Source organism: Parasteatoda tepidariorum, chromosome 7, assembly GCF_043381705.1.
Source record: "Parasteatoda tepidariorum isolate YZ-2023 chromosome 7, CAS_Ptep_4.0, whole genome shotgun sequence".
Taxonomy (NCBI): Eukaryota; Metazoa; Arthropoda; class Arachnida; order Araneae; family Theridiidae; genus Parasteatoda; species Parasteatoda tepidariorum.
The window spans coordinates 68,939,059-68,953,281 of NC_092210.1; the positions used below are offsets into that span (position 1 = coordinate 68,939,059).

Sequence of the window (14,223 nt, forward strand, 5' to 3'; positions counted from 1 at the left end):
GTAATACATCGTAAAAAAGATGATAAATCATCAACTCAGCAATACTTTTCTTGCATTAAAATTATTTTCATTAGAAAATAGGTGGAGAGATTTCTTCGATTTTTACGGTTTGGTTAAAGGGAAAACTGACTATGTTGATTCTTGCATCCTTCAAAAATTAGAACCAAAATGCGGATTTGAATAATAAAATATGAGAGCGATTTTAATTTTGAATAATAAATTAAGAAGGAGAATATGAATAAAGAAATAACACAAAAATATTAGTTACAGCTTTTTCTGTTATCTATCTATTTCTTATTTAAGATTTTTGATTTCCATTTTAGAACAATTTACATATTGTGTAAGATTGAAATTATTGCAACAATTTTGATTTTTATACTCAAATACTACAGGTATTTATTTAAAAAATACCATAGGAAGATGCTGTTTCGTATTACATAAAATATTTAAATGATGGATTAAATATCAATAGAAAAAATTTATTGATTTGTTTTAATAATTATTCTTTGAAATATGTTTTCAATAAATTTTTATGCTGTAATTTGAAAAAAAAGAACTCAATACAAATTTTAAATGCAGTTTTAATCAAGTTACATCAGAATATTTTTTGGAATTTCTAATATTCTTCACACTTTATAAGTGATTACCCTGAAAAAAGAATAAATTATTAATTAAATTAGAGTTACTAGACGCATTTTGAAATATTTTACCTTAAAGAGAATGATGCATTGGAATATTTATATATATATAAACAAAAATAATAAAATAAAAATTAATATAAGGAGAAACTAAAAATGGGAAAACCAATATATATATATATACATAACCTATGATAATGGAAGAGACTTTTAGTTTTTTACATTTTTTTAAAATTTCTCAAGAAATACTTAAGGGATTATTTTGTAACATTTGAGGTGTTAAGTTCATGCAATTTTTCATACTTATCCTTTCATACATTTAATAAGATTTAAACCTTTTAGAGGTTTTGAAGACCTACAATAAATTACGAAGGAAAACATGTGTTTTTGAACACCCTATGTCAGAAAATCAAGCAAAAAGCTTGTAACTTGTATTATTACTTTAATTGTTATTTTTATTAGTAAACAGAAAGTTTCGTAAACATTTATGGTAATTTTTATGAAAATTTCATTTTTTTCTTACGTTTTTTTGCTATAACTTGGAAAATTTTTTAGATTAACTACAAAATTGTTGATTTAAAATTTTTAAAAAATTCGTTTAAAACTGCACAAGATGTAAGTATTTAAGCTAGTTCTTTCATGCTGGCATTTCATTTCGTATTTGGCAACTAATGATTAAGGTTTATTTGAATATCTTAATTTAAAAAGTTTTAAGCAATTTTGTACTTTTATAAAAGTATCAAGTAGTTTTTGTACTTTTAAAAGTAAAGCTCAAAACGATAGGGGGTTATCCACAAATTTTATCTTGTACTATTGTTGTTGTCGTTTGACAAGTGCAGAAAAGTTAAAGTACAAGTCAAATGTGACCGAAGGTATGGAGCACAGCCCTGGCCACATCTCCGACTTTTTCGATCTTGTACTGTTAAACAAGATTTATTAAAAATGAGACCGGTATTGTGGGGTATAACCCCCTATAAAAGTAATCTTTTGCATGCTTTCTTTCTCTATACCACCATACGTACAATATACGTATACCCAGTGTATGTATAATTAATTGTACACTCATATATTGTGCATACTTTGATGCATAACTTGAAAATAGCAATCACAATTATAACTAATTGATTACATTGCTGTAATTGCCTCTAATTGATTAGTGTAATCGACGAATGCTAATTACAATTGCGTTTCTCTTATTTGTTATTTTATGTAATTGTGAATTTAAGACATTATAAATTTGGTTATGAAAATAACTCACGCTAAAAAAAATGAAAAATTTAAAGTTACTGCCACTAAAAATATTTTTAAAATAACTTTTCCATAAAAAAAAAAACTTTTTTTACGAAACCACCATTTTATAAATATTCCCACCCCTACTCCCTATTTCCTATTTAATTTTTGAATCTGAGTACCAGCCTAATAAAAAGGCTTTAGCTCATTCATCAAGTGGAAATTCATTAAATACCCCTTAAATAATCAGAAATTTTCCCTAACTATTTCATGGTTAAAAAACTACTAAAATTTTTTAAAGAAGTATCCCATCAAAATTATCCTTGGTGATTTCCTTTGGCACTACTTGTTTATTAAAATTAAATAATGAAATTATAATCATTATCTAGACAGTTAAATATAAAAAAGTTAAAGATTTCTTTTGCGAACAGAAAGGGCTTATTTCTTTTTTTCCGAATATCATGATACGCGCAATTCTTTTATTATTTAAATTCCAAAGGTAATATTAGAAAATAGTGCCAATACTTTAAAATACAATTAATTTTTTTATTTTATTTATTATTATTATATATTTTTTTTAAGAATTACTGCGTTTTAATGTGGTCCCATGCATGTATATTATCAAGGCCCTAGGCTCATCAAGTGTCTAGCTATTTTGTTTCTACTATTCGTTAATGATTTTGAGAACTCAAATATTGTAAAAAAGTTATACCATCTTTTTGTTTTCGAAAATTTATTTTCAAATTTTAAATAATTTACTTTCTTTGAGTTCCTATTGATTAAATAGGATTTTTATAATGATGATTTTATATATTAACATCTATTTTTAATGATGATTGACATACATTTTTAAATAATTATATTGCAACTCTTCATATGCTGAAAATATGGACTATCATTATAATTATTCCCAATTTAGTTGGTTTAAAGAATGTAATAGAGCAAATATAACAAAACAGTTTTACCTGCCTGCTTTTCCGCCTTTTTGATAACTACGGAAAACAGAAAAACAAACATTTATGTTAAATGAAATAGTAAAAACTAGTGGGCTCCACCCTCTTCTCACTGACGCTCCTCAACTCCAGAAGAATGCTCTGCTAGCTTATATGTTTTTTCTTTTTTTTTTTGCAAATCATTCTCGTCTTGCTCGCCATTAAATTAAACCTATTTGAAATGCTTAAAATCTTAAGAATTTAAATCAGTTACTAAGTTATTGAAATAAAAATGAAAACTAAATTGTAATTTTTCTTTCCAAACAAATATTAGGTTTATTACTTACATACAAGACGAATAAAAAGGACATGAAGCCATGTAATACCAAAAATAAACTGAACATGAAAAGAAATTGCCAGATGCTTAAAACTAAAATAATCGCCGATGCAATTAAGCAAATAAATGCAGGTTAAAAAAATGACCCAGACAAGAGTGAAATTCCAACACTCCTTCAAATTCTTAATTGTCAAGAAAGTAAAGTAATAAAAAATATATATATATATAATCTAGCAAGACAGTTTATCTTATGTTAAAATGTTATATTTTTTGTCTCAAACTGTAGTAAGAAACTTCCTTTTCATTAGTAATTCCTCATCATCATCATTCATTCAATACATCATTTTCATTCTCATTCCATCATAATCATTCCATAATTAGAGGCATCTTGATATTTAAAGTGATTAGTTGAAAATGTCTCTTGTAGATGGATCTCTGAGTTCGAGCATTTATTGAATGTAACATTTCTTGAAACTTGCAGTTTTTGACATTGGACTATAAAGTTGATAATTAGTTGAATTTCTTTTATATCCTTCATAAATTGTTTTGATCCCTTTTGGTAAAAGTTTCTTTCGCAATTGGTCAGTTAATATGAGAATTCGCCTCGGAGCTGAATTTTCAAGTGCTTTAATAACATTTATTTACCAGTCCACAATTCGTGTGGTGTAGATCCAGAGGCCTGACTAATTGGCGCACAATTCATAATATACTGCTTCAGCCACCTCACTCTTACTCAAGATCAAAGGAAGCAGCCTTCTATACCAGAGGGATTGAGAATTTCTTCCTCAAACAGGTTTAAATATAAAACATTTTACGTAAGCGAACCGGTTGAACCATTTTTCTGGTTATGATGATTGAGGTGAATGTTTACATTGAAATCATAACTGTTTACAGACTCCGCCCAGGCGAGCAGACCAACAGACGCGTTTTCTGCTATTTCCATATTCAACTAAACTCAGGAATTGACTTGAAGGTTTAATTCTCGTTGATAGTTCAAATACTAATGATCTCTTTTAAATAGCTTGAGATAACCTTTATTTACTGACTGTAGCAATTCTTATCTGGTTTAGCTACAACTTTTAGATCAGTAAGCTGTTATAATCATTTACGGTCTATCTAGATTGGGATCTTTTCTCAATCATATTTCTGATGTCTTATAACGCATGTTACATTATAATACATGTTACATAATAATACATTATCACTACCCACTACAACAACTACCCTTCAATGTACATAAACACTCATTTTCTATTCTACATTAGCAATGCTACTTTAGCACCCATTAGAACGTGTGCGGACGTCCTTAATAGACGATAAAATAAGATTGCGAATCTCAGACCGAAATTTAGTTCTATTTATTTTTATTCCCATGAAAATTACTTACTATAAACTAATATAACTGTCAAACATTTTTTTGTTTCTAAAACAAAAAGTTTCTCAGGAGTTGTTTAAATTACGTTACCACACATCAAATGTGAAACGCCTTGAATTCTCTTTGAAAGAAAGAAGAGTGACACGATCTTTTTATCCTAGATTTACGGATTCTCATCCGAGGTGATCGAGTCTATTATTTTTCAGCTTTGAGTTCATATTTGCGATATTTTTTGTGCATATATAATCGAATAACCTCGCGTTCTAACATCCGTTTTCATTTGGACGAAAGGCTCGTGATTTCGAACATTGATTGTAAATTGCGTTATTTGACATTGATAGTATTGTTATGGATAATTTTTTCTACTATCTTTTCTCTATTTCTACCAACTTTTTTCTTCACATTTTAATAAAAAGAATCGAGAGTTGGTTCTAACACATGAATGTTATAGTGTTTAGTCCAATTATTTATTTACAAAAATAGCTTTACTTACCATTGTCGGCGATTTCTGTTGTAGCGTAAAATGTCAGTAAACATAAATTTAATGCTTTTGTTAATATACTTAAGCTTTTTTTTTATAAAAATGTACTCACTTGAAAACAATTTTCTAACTGTAAGTTAAAGAGTATAGGAATTATAAGTTTGCAAGTATCATACAACATAAAAGTTTGTTCGTAAATACCCGGTAAATAAGCGGGTGAATAAAGATTCGAGAATAGTCATAAAGCATTTTTAGAAATACTTCTGATTAAAAAGAAATGATATACCCTTTGACATTATTTAATAGCGTTTCTTTAAATAAGCCAAATATACACAGGTTTGTAGAATTTTGGTATGCGATTGGCTAAACGCAAAATTCTACGAGGGAAAAATTTTTCCGTCGAAATGAAATGGCTTGCACCTATGAAACACCACGGAATTTCCGAATTACAGATGCTCATTATTTTTCTTGATTTTAAAAGCTATCTTAACTATACATAAAAATAAATTTTAAAATGCCATATATTTTTGGAAATTATATTTGGGGAGCTTAAATTTTTTTAAATTACTATATATGTTATTATATGTAAAAAAAAAACTGTGGAAAACTGATAATTATCTAATAATTCAATAGTTTTCTTGTTGAAAAGTTATCTTCAGCAGAAAATTTTGAAAATGAACACAAAATAAAGTTATGTGCTTATATTTTAAGAGCTGATTCTGTCAACTATATATTCACACATCTTTGGGGCAGTTATTTGCTTATTCACTTATAAAAAAAGGAATATTACTTGATCTATAAAGATAGTTCTGAAGAGAATTATGAAAGTTTAATTAGAGAATTTCGCCAAGTGAGATAAATGATTCCGCCATCATTCTCTTTCACAGTCTTGATTCAGATGATTTTGAAGCTATTTGTTATATGCCTCTTTAGATGTAGAAAATTAACTACATTTTTAGGAAATAAAGACTATTCAATAATGTAAAATAAATGTTTAATTTCAAATAGTATTAGCTTACTTATCATTAAAAAGACAAAAAAGTTGGAAAAAAATTAAAACGCTTGTTTAGTATTACTTTAGATAGAACGAAAAGCTATTAATTGACGTGAAGACAATTTATAAACATTAGTCGGTTTTCGGAAGGGAAAACTACTTTTTAATTTCAAATTGTTACGACAGACTTGACAATTTAAAAGAAAGTTATGACATTATAGTAATGGCAACGTCATAGGAAGTTAAAAACTAAAACAAATTGATAAAAAAGCACAATAAACACTGATTATGTATTTAACAAAGAAGGAAGTTATTCAAATGATTTATGAAAAGTGTGTATTCTATCATTATTATTCATAACTCCATTTTAAGAAAAACGGCAGCTTATGAATTTCAAGCGGTGATTGAAGTATTTTTTATATTGGTTATTTATTGCAAGCAATGAGGAAAACTTAAAAAAAAAATTTTTTTAGCGAGTAATATATATAATACCAGCTTCCAAGAGGAAATGAAATCTTGTCATTTTTTTATGCATACATATAAATCATAAATATTGAAAGAAGTCTTTCTGTAAATTACAAATTTCTAAGCCACTTTTGAATCCAGAAAAAAAAAAAACTATTTGAAGTCTAAGTTCGTCATCTTATCTCACCTTCTTTCTTTAAATTTAAACTACGCGTTTAATATTTTATGATTTTTAAAGCGTTAACAGTTGCTTTCTGATTTTTTCAAAATTCTAAATTGCACTACCGTAAACCGGGGCGAATCTACCCATCCAGGGGCGAGTCTACCCATTTTAGTTTTATTTAATTTTCACTACTTTAAATTGCAAAGAAATTTTTTTTTACCGACGGAGGACTTAGTTCAGATTCTAAGGAAGATGGCGCTGTAGTAGTTTGATCCGTTTTTATTTATTTGGTGTCTTTTTAACCGACCTGTTCAAACGTCTTTTGAGAGATTTGTATTGAAAATCAGCAAACTTTTAGTTGGTGCTCCGTAAGTATATTATTATTATTACTATTTTCACTTTGGTTAAGTGATAAACTTATCTAAGACTAAGATTACATTAATTTTATAATAAAAAAAAACAAAAAGAATGTAAGTTTTGCTGTTGTAAACAAAAAGCCAGAATTCGCGGGGCGAGTCTACCCATTCGTATTTAGTTTTAATAAAGCATAATAATATAATTTAGAACTTTGTTTATATTAAAATTAAGTCATTTTAAATGAATTTGAGTATATTATTTTAATTCTGCATTGATAAATTTATCATTAATAAGAAAATTTATAGGTTAAATATAAATGTAAATATAAAATATGTTTATTTTACCTATTTTTTCAATTTTTATATTACAAAATTAACTTTTTTTATTTAATGCAAGTTAAATAAATTATTATTTATAAATTATTATTACCTCCCAAAAGAATGGGAAAAGGATTTTTCATGATTCCCAATGTTTGAATTTCGATTTTGTTAATAATCTTTAATTATTATTATTTATTAATTATTTAATTGTAAATTTATATTAATTTTAATTTATTTTTATCAACAATAATCAGAAAAAAATGTTATTTTATAATGTTAATGATTATAAAAACAAAACTGTGATCAAAATGTGATAATCGATCAAATACTCAATTTGTGTTATTTTATGAATAAAAAAATGGAATATATAATAAAGTTATGAATTTTACTTCATAAATATCCTATATAGTAACTAAAATAACAATTTAATAGTAAAATTTGATTATTTACAATGTTAACATTCATTTTAGTAGAATGGGTAGACTCGCCCCATACGAGAGATTTGTCAGCAGTTCTATAAAAATATACAGTAACAGCGTAACTGTTAATATTTTCTAAAATCGATTTCACAGCTTTAAAGAGGGATAAATAGCGATTCCGAAACACCTATTAAAAGCCTTTTTTCTTTAATATTTACAAAAGTTTGACCACTTGAAAGTTGACAAACTGTAAAAATGGGTAGACTCGCCCCGGTTTACGGTACAAGCTTTGTTTTCCTGCGTTTAATATACCATTAATACGAAAAGGATGTTAAGAAGTTTTGTTTTATAGTAAGAAAGTAAAGAATTAAAAAGTAAAAATAATTCTCGAAAATAGAAGGCATAATAATACATACTGTCTTTCGCAAGAGCTATAAAAGAGAATACTTGATTATACTTGAGAATACTTGATTGATACTGAAATAAAACTTATGAAGAAAGAAAAAAAACTTGGTTAATTAACATCTTAAATAACTTTTGGTAATCAAAAGAAAATTGATAATTATAGTTCTTCAACGGTATAAGACTATTGTAAGAATATTTGCTCGATGCAATCTAGCAAGAAGCAAAAAAGCCATTAAAATATTATTAACATATATGCTATGGAACTTATACCCATGGAAATAATCAGAAGGTCGGAATACCACCTAATTCTAAAAGAGAGCCAAAACAATAATGTTATTTATGCCGGTTTAGTATTTTATTTTGTATTTAACTGACTGTTTCATCGCAAAAGAAATGTTTTGCATGAAATTGTAAAATTTTTCCATCCAAAGATTGTATTCGGAAAAGTTTTTTTGTGAATTAGTAAATGTTTATAAACGTACTGTCATCTAGAAGTAAATGAGGTTTAGTGATTGTCATTAGACAGAACTGGTCATTTTATACCTTTTAAAAATAGTACGCCGTTTCGGAAACTCTGATAATGAATGATTAAAATAAGTGAAGAAGACAAGTGATTAAAAGAAGTAATAAAACGAATAAAGGTCGGTGAATGGGGAAAAATCTTCCTTGATCCTTGAATGAATCCTTTAATTTTTTATATGGTGCTTGAAATTTACAATTTTTGAATTTTAATTTTTAGTACATTTATGATTGGAAAAAGTTTCAACTATGAGGGATGAAAGAGAAGATTTATCTATGCAGCTGGAATAATACTATTATTAATACTATTAATTAAACTATCTACGAGAGGCTTTCAAAATATTATACATTTTCATATTTATTAGTATTACAATAAATGTAAATAATAAACTTTAAAACGATGTTTTTATGGTAGAAAACTAAATTTTAATTGCTACTATAGAGTTTTCATTAATTTTTTAAGTAATGGAAAACGCTTTGTCACAAATTAATATGCCTGTTATATATTTTAGTAATCCCTTTTGGTTTATATTTTAAGTTAATCAATAGGTTTAAACGTATAAATTATTTCATGGTGTTAGTGTACACGTATGGGGCTGTGGGGTTACTGTTGACATATTCATAATAAGCTTTCTGGGATAACAATTTGGATCAGCTACTGTCCAAATAACTTATTAGATAGATTTTTCGATTATTTATAATTCGATTTATTTATTAAATTTTTAACGCTAATTTTTCTTCATTCCAAATATCAATCATTTAAGATACATTATGTTTTCTATTCTAGTTATAAAATGTGTAAATCAGAAACGTTCGTGTAACTGGTCAATATGACCTGCCCCTCAGTTATTTATTGATACTTCTTTATAAAATAAAAAGCAGATGGTACTTAATTAATAAAATATTATTTTTTAAAAAACAATAGATTTCAGATAACCCAAGCCATGGGGTCAGTGTATAGAAAAAATATTGTTAAAAAAACAGACATCAAAATATCATACAAAAGCTTATATATTGTTGAAATTTTAATAAATGAATATTATGTTCAAAAAAATGCATATTAATTTTTTTGGCTCAATTTTAAAAAAAAATTTCCATTAATCTTTTTTATTACAGACATTTTCTGATAAAATATAATTACAAATAAGTGGTGTTGTGCATTAAACAAGAAAATTGCAATAAAGTTAAACTTACATCCTTCTATATGATCAACTGAAAAAAAAAGTTTTTACACATTAACCCACTTGTATCTAAAACTTTTTTTCTTCCAACATTTTGAATTTTTTTCTTCAAATAATTGAAAACTTAACATTAAAAACAACATAACTGAACATAAATAACATATTTCTGCTCTTGAAAATTTGAATGCAAGTGCATCATATATAATGTTCATCTTTTTAAGTTTATAAATCATAAGTTTGTCTGAAGTATCGTAGTACCTAACTTTATTATTGCCGTAACTAAAAAAGTCTGAAAAATTTTTTTTATTCTCTGGTTGGATTTAAGGGATTAGAAAATTTGATTGAAAATTGAAGAAACTTTTGACGTTCTTTTTCAAAAACAATTTTTATTAAATCAAATTTTTGAATCATTTTATGGGATTAATAATATTGAAAAAAGCAATTAGTATTTTTTTTTGTAGAAAACTATTTATTTCAGATTATACAATTTGCGTAAAGTATACTCTTTGTGTATAGAGGGTCCTCTAGATGTTATGATTCTCAAATACTGCATATAGTAATATAGTTATAAATTGTGAAATAACTTTGAGATAATTATTTCAGAGATAAAATTCATTAGATTCATACTGATTAGATTAGATAAAATTCATATTAAATTCATTCTAATTTCATTAGATAGTAAATGATGTTTCATTTAAAATAAACATAAAACCATCTAAAATTTGTAAATAATAACTGTTTAATTATATCAACTGTTTAATTATATCAAGTTATAATTATATCCTTTTAGTTTCTCACCGAATTCAACAGAGATCCGAAAAAATTCTAAATATATTTTTAAACCTTTTTATTTAATTTTTACAAATAAACTGATGTTGATTATTCAATCTATTCATCAGAGTGTTTCGAAATGTGTTATATACAAGGTGATAGTCAAATTACAATTTGAGGTGTATAGAGTTAGGTATTTCAGATTCTCTATTCATTCTGATTTTTCTGATGAAATACTAAAACAATTTTGCAGTCAGCATTTTCTGATGGAATGGGCAATTTTGTTAGTTCTAGATTTGATAAATGTCCATAATTGGCATAACTGACTCTAAAAAGTTTTCCTAGCATCTTCCGAGTCGGTTTCCATTAGTTTAAACTGTAATAAAGTTAAATTTTAAAAAAAATCTACAAACGGGTAAATGTGTATATTTAAATTATTTTCAAAACACAAATTGTTTTACATTTTTGATAAAAAAAAAATCATTTAAGTTCTAAAACTAATCAAGCGCTATTTCTCCTAATCTGATAAAGCGATCTCTTATTTTAGTATTTTTTAAAATATTTTCTGAAAGATAAAGCAATATTAATTTTACTCTATCTTCAAAAGTTTGTAAAATTGAAAAAAAACAGCAACATTATTTAAGAAATCGCAAGCCAAAAAGTTTACTCAAAATCTAAAAAGGGAACGAGATCTCTTAAAAAATATACTAAAAATACGTTCATTTCAGAAAACAATGAATGAATATTATTTTATGGAAAAAATGCAAATAAGTTTAATTTTGTAAAGGAACAATCTTACATAACAATAAAATAATTACTTTCAAATTTTATGATTAAAACATAATATCGAGGTAACTTTCGACTTGTAATTTCATTTGTAACTTTTATTGCTTATTTACGGACGGCATTTTTTTTTATTGTTGATAGAACAAATATTTGTAAATGACTGATATGGGATTTGATGTTCTTGTAGCGTGTAAGTAGTATACTTTTTCGTTCGTTAAAAGTGAAATTTTATGTATTTAATTACTTTTTATGTTGTTTTTTATTTAGTTTTTTTTCTTCTTTTTTATGTAGTTTATTTAGTTTTTTATGTCACTTACTTTCTGAATGACGTGAAAATGACTCAAATAAAACAATTACAAAACAAAGTGGAATGAAAATATAAAGATAAAAGTTTTTATTTTTTATAAAAAATTGATACGTATAGTATTAATTTTTTATTATGGAGTTCTTTATATAGATGTTGTTGTTGTAGTTAATTTACGTCGCACTAGAGCTGCACGATGGGCTATTGGCGACGGTCTGGGAAACATCCCTGAGGATGATCCGAGGACATGCCGCCATCACAATTTTGATTCTCTGCAGAGGGGATGGCACCCCCGCTTCGGTAGCCCAACGACCTGCACGCGAAATCGAGCGCTTTACGGTAGAACAGTTTAACGAGGACCAATACCGCACACCCTCGGTCCCTACGCAGGCTGATCCAAGTGGTCACCCACCCGCGCACTGACCGTAGCCAGTGATGCTTGACTTCGGTGATCTCTTTATATAGAAGAAGATTTTCTGTTATAAATTTACTGTGCAGTTTATGATTCTCTTTAATAACGAACTTAATATAGAATAATAGGTTTTTTTATAGTCGAATATGTAGAATAAGGTTCTTTACTATCAAACTTAATATATAGAATAAAATGTTTCCTGTAAAATAATTTTTATTCACTTTTTTTTAATGTTTATTGCTGTTATTAAAGTTACTTCAGAAAATACAACTGTTTATTAAATACTTGGATAAATAAATCACTTACATTGTTTCATGAATTCTAAAAAGAGTCATAAATGTATTTAATGTGCGTTGTATGTGCATCAAGCAAAATTTTCAAAAAAGAGTTATATTGAATAATAATAATAAATTAACAGAAATTTTAGAATTAGTTTTGTATGTCTTTAACTGGCATCTTCAATGCTATTTATAGAAATGGCGTAAAGTTTCAATCAGAAAATTCACAATTATGTGAAAAAATATTTGGAAAGCTATCCCATGAGGCTCTACAATTAAAAATAATTAATTATTTTTAATAATTCTATTATTAAAAATAATTAATTGATTGAAATTTTTATTTTGGTCGAAAAATCTCGTCGAACTAATGACATTTAAAAAGTTTAATAATTTCTCAAAAGTTCAAAATATTTGCTTATTTTTCAGTTTTATATAAATATATATTTTTTTAATTGAACCTGTTCAAGTCAATTGACTTGCAGTTTTTTTCTCTTCTGTTACCATGTTTTGGAACTTTCATTATTGACTTTTACTTATTGACTTTTAATTTAGTATTTCTTTAAATAATAATTTGGCGAGATAGGTAGCGTGTAATTCCGCCCTTTAGATGGGTCAATCATCAAAGATAAAAAAAAAGGAGAAATGCTAAATGCAAACATAACGTTAATAACATTTCAACAACTAAATTAAGAACATCTAGGATTATAATCAAACTCGTGGAACCAAAGAATAGACGTAAAGCAAAGCGCGAAGGAGAGAAAAAACAAAATTTTACGATGGTAATATATACATTTCATTCAATTGAAGTTCTTCAGTTCAGTTCGTTATACTTCAGGAAGACGATTACAGAAAATACATTGAATATACATAGAAAGTTACTGGTTACTAACTTTGGTGCTTGAACCTAGTATGTTGATTACACCACGGTTGATTAAGAGAAATATAGGTAAGAATCAACATTTGCATGACTAAAATTCATCAATTTTCAATTCAAGAAAATTTAAAATTTATCTGGACTATCAGCTTTCTCCTCTGCTACTTTTTTTTCGCTTTGTTACCAACCATTTATTAAGCTTTATTTCCCTGCATAATTTAACAATAAGAAATTTTAGTGATTTACAGTGCAAATTTAAATATAGTGTAAAATGTTTACTGTTTCAGGTAACTTATTTTTTTTAATTTAAACATGTTTGAACATTGGTAACATAGGGGATCATAATGCAAATTCCAAGTTAATGTGCAATTTTTTTTTTACTTCATGTTCCAAATCAAAAAGTGCACTCCATTTGAATAAAGAAACATTCCATTCGCAGCTGCATTTTACATATTGTAATTTGAATATTTATTTGTTTTCAAATTTTTTTTCTTAAAGCCTCCCTAGTTTGAAAGTGATCCACATTGGATGTAAAATCAATGTTTAGGATATACAGTTAAAATTTCATTCTAAAATCACCCTAAAATAACCAACAGTGGTCTACCCATCCAATAGCAGTAAATATGAAAAGATTTTCCCATATCTTTGTCACAAGCGTTACATAAATAATCTAATTTCATACATTAAACTCCCAAACTTCTGACTTCATTTATTATGTGTCTCATTAAATTTTTTAGAAGAATATTTTGAAATTATTTATTTTTATTTTATCTATCTGAATTTTGTTAAATTCAGAGATGTTCGGCATACTTACTTTTCTTAGCAGCTTCTGTTAAAAAAATTTGTAATAAAATAATTTATTAGACAATAATTGTTTGAAATTTAGTATTCTTTAGTGAATTTTATTGCTTGAATACTGCTTAAATATCTGCACAAAATGTATTATGTAATATTTAAACACATAAAATGTATTCCATGTCCA

The 14,223-nt window shown here is 26.5% G+C and overlaps 1 long non-coding RNA gene across 1 annotated transcript; it reads right to left on the minus strand.

Moving 5' to 3' along the window:
• Nucleotides 1-563: 563 nt before the first annotated feature.
• LOC107447049 (uncharacterized) lies at nucleotides 564-12,765 on the minus strand. Its single transcript, XR_001584471.3, has 7 exons — nucleotides 12,396-12,765; nucleotides 9,830-9,847; nucleotides 8,128-8,142; nucleotides 5,106-5,123; nucleotides 5,006-5,020; nucleotides 2,834-2,860; nucleotides 564-648 (listed from the first exon to the last, which is right to left on the minus strand). It is a non-coding gene; the product is annotated as an uncharacterized lncRNA (long non-coding RNA).
• Between the last annotated feature and the right edge of the window lie 1,458 nt (nucleotides 12,766-14,223).